This window comes from Gavialis gangeticus, unplaced genomic scaffold, assembly GCF_001723915.1.
Source record: "Gavialis gangeticus isolate Ggan-Ray unplaced genomic scaffold, GavGan_comp1, whole genome shotgun sequence".
Classification (NCBI taxonomy): domain Eukaryota; kingdom Metazoa; phylum Chordata; order Crocodylia; family Gavialidae; genus Gavialis; species Gavialis gangeticus.
Window position 1 is genome coordinate 5667658 of NW_017728996.1, and position 3051 is coordinate 5670708.

The 3051-nt window shown below is 44.3% G+C and overlaps 1 protein-coding gene across 1 annotated transcript in view; it reads right to left on the bottom strand.

The window, feature by feature from the left end:
* The window catches only part of DIS3L (DIS3 like exosome 3'-5' exoribonuclease), a 44297-nt gene extending 41252 nt beyond the window's left edge, over positions 1 to 3045 (bottom strand). Inside the window, exon 1 of the mRNA XM_019503958.1 lies at positions 3009 to 3045. The gene's annotated coding sequence lies outside the window, so the exon portion shown is untranslated. The remainder of the gene's footprint in view (positions 1 to 3008) is intronic.
* Positions 3046 to 3051: the final 6 nt, after the last annotated feature.

A 3051-nucleotide genomic window follows, 5' to 3' on the forward strand; every position in this document is an offset into this window, starting at 1 on the left:
GTATTCTTTCCAGGAATTGCTCCCACAGATGTTGTTACCAGCCAATAACCCACTTACTGCTGGCAGGCTTGCCTAGAGCCCTTTCCCCATATTAACAATATGCACATAAGCATACACATTTGGAAAAAAGACACTTCTCCAAAATTGGAAAGTTTTCAAATCTAATTCATGCTAAAGGAAGGTGTCACATGCATTCTGCTGGACTTAATCATCTGAAATGTTGGAAAAAACAGGGCAGAAATCAGAAAATATACCCAAGCATGAATTGTTTTAATTTTATTGGCATTCCAGGTAACCTCAGCATAAGCAGTTTTTTCTTTGGGTCTCAGCTATGTTTTTCCTCTGTATCCATTTGTTCCTAATGCCATTATTAACATTGAATCATTACACACACAGCAGTGTAGGTGGATTATATTTATGCTATACATATCTTGACAAGTTAAGTGACTTTCATAGGTTTCCTAGGAACCAATTCAATGCAATCTGTCTTGTTAACAGTGATCCTTGTAAGTTATTTAGTCACTGAGGCCAGTCATGCTTACAGTGACATGGCAACAACTACCGTTGAACTCGGTATTATAACTGATGGCCGAACAAATATAATGAAGCTAATCTTTCAGCAACAGATTGGAAGGCAAATTCTTTGAAAAGTGAAATGTCACTTCAAGGTTTATATAGGCTTTGCATGTTAAGCCATCCTTACCTAACATCCAGACCTAGATTACACTAACTTTTGAGTAGGCACAGGATACCATTTAAAAATATCTGTATGCATGATTTATGCAGACAAGCTCTCCTAGTGCATGAAATATGTTTGCTCAGCACAGCATGTTGAGTCAGGAATAAAAACAAATGTCTGCCTTCCTCCTGAATTACCTAGAACAATTACATACAGGCACATACTGACATTGATCTATAGCACAATTTACACTGAAGTCAGGAAGAAGGGAATCTGACATGAGAGAGGACAACATTTGGTTTTGAGACTGTAATGTGACTCTTACTCTCTGGGGGTCCATAAGCAGTTGCATCATACATCTCTACAGCCACCAGACCTCCCAGGGAATGCCAAGCATAACCTTGCCCAACATGTTAGGCAACAAATATGTATCTACTGAGCCTCCATCTCATTAGCTGGCCAAAAATATAAAAAAGAGTTGTTCTGAAATGTACGGAATTTAGGCAAACAATTTAGAAAACACTTCTATAGGCAGGGTGAGAAACTCAACTGAAAAATCATTATTTTTTTTGTCCTGAACCTGTTGTATCTACTATGTTAATCACCTAGTATTGTTAATATGTTGCTGCAAAGAAATTAGTCGATTAACCCCCCCCACACACACACGCACATGCACACACTAATAAAAGGTCAACTGAAGATAATCTATTGTGTACATCATAGCACTGTGCTATGCAAAACAACATCAAACTAGAAATCACAGGAGCTGGCAGTCTTCCCACATCTAAGATTGTCAGGCATAATACGGATAATTAAATTTAATTACTGAACAAAAACTGCTGCTCCTGCAGATTCAAAAAGTTTCAATGTTAACCACTCAGTCACATTACAAGTATACTTAATGGATATCTATAGGATTTAACTCATGATACAATCTTGCCAAAATTTATATTAAAAAAAATCCTTTTAAACAGGGTGTAATATGTAGTGGCTTGCCACATAACACTCAGAAAGTCCTTTAACAATTTATTGTGGTCCCTATATGCATATAAGCCATTTACAGGGAAGCCTTGCAACAACCGCCTTCCCTTTCCAATTCTCTCCTTTTCCTGTTTTTTCGTTTTAAACCCTTGCCCTTGGTTATTTGTGCGCATTTCTGTTTTGGAAGTAGGGCTGTTGGCAGTCGCTGTGTCAATCTAAGGACATGGGCAGACAAGGTTCTTTGGGCAGGTGCAATATAAATAGGTGGAAAAATGTTCTTTGGAAGCTTTTGAGCACAAAGGCCCTTCTTCAGGCCTAGGGAAGCTCTGCTGGTGTTACGTGCAGCACGTTACACCAACAGAGTCTGTTTCGGAAGGGCATTTTATTATCCACTTGCTTCTCTTGGTCCTCTGAATATTTCCTGCTGCTGCATTTTTGTTGTTTCACAGCACCTCCCAAAACGCTTCACCTGCGACAGCAGGGCCTGTTCCACTGGACAGGCTGGAGGCCCCTCTGAAACCGTCCGCTCTTCATTTTCACTTTTTTTACTTGACTACAGAAAAATAACGAGTTTTTTTCCATGGCCAAAATGCTTCACCTACGGCAGCGGGGCCTGACCCTTTTAGACTTCCGCTGGACAGGCTGGAGACCTCGCTGAAATGCCTGCTCTTCATTTTCACCTTTTATTGGACTACAGGAAAATAACCGTATTTTCCACCGTTGTTATATAACAACTCTGACAGACCACAGGGGCGGGTTTCCCTTTGGAAATCTCTGGGTCAGAAACGCCATGTGGTGAGCTCCCACAGGCGGTGGCAAATGCAAATGCCACCTGGCAGTGTCGGTGATCATGGACCGCCCGCAGACACTGCCAGTGGTGTCGGCAGCAGTGTTATGAACCACCCGCAGACACTGCCAGCGGTGTCGGTGGTGGTACCACCAGCAGCGTCGGTGATAATGGACCACCCACAGACGCTGCCAGCGGTGTTGTGATCATGGACCACCTGCAGACGCTGCCAGCAGTGGTGGTGCCGCCAGGGGTGTCAGCAGCACCTTTCTGCAGGGGTGCACCGCCACACTCGGGGGGTCCACCTGCACCCTTTTTTTTTTTTTGTAACATTTTATTAGAAAAGGGCAATATCAAACAGATTTAAAAAGGACCCCACCTGAGGCCTCACAAAGAGAATACAAATACAATTCCACCGGCACCCACGTGCACCCCTACGTGTCGCCAACGCGATTCACGCTTGCTGCCAACGCCACGGGGAGGGTGCGCGGCACCCAGTCGCAACAGACCACCCCGAGGCCCAACGGTGCCCCGACCCATCCCCCGCGCGCCCCCCCTCACCGCGGGCGCAGGCGGCCCGGCACAGGGCACTGCGGCAGGGCAC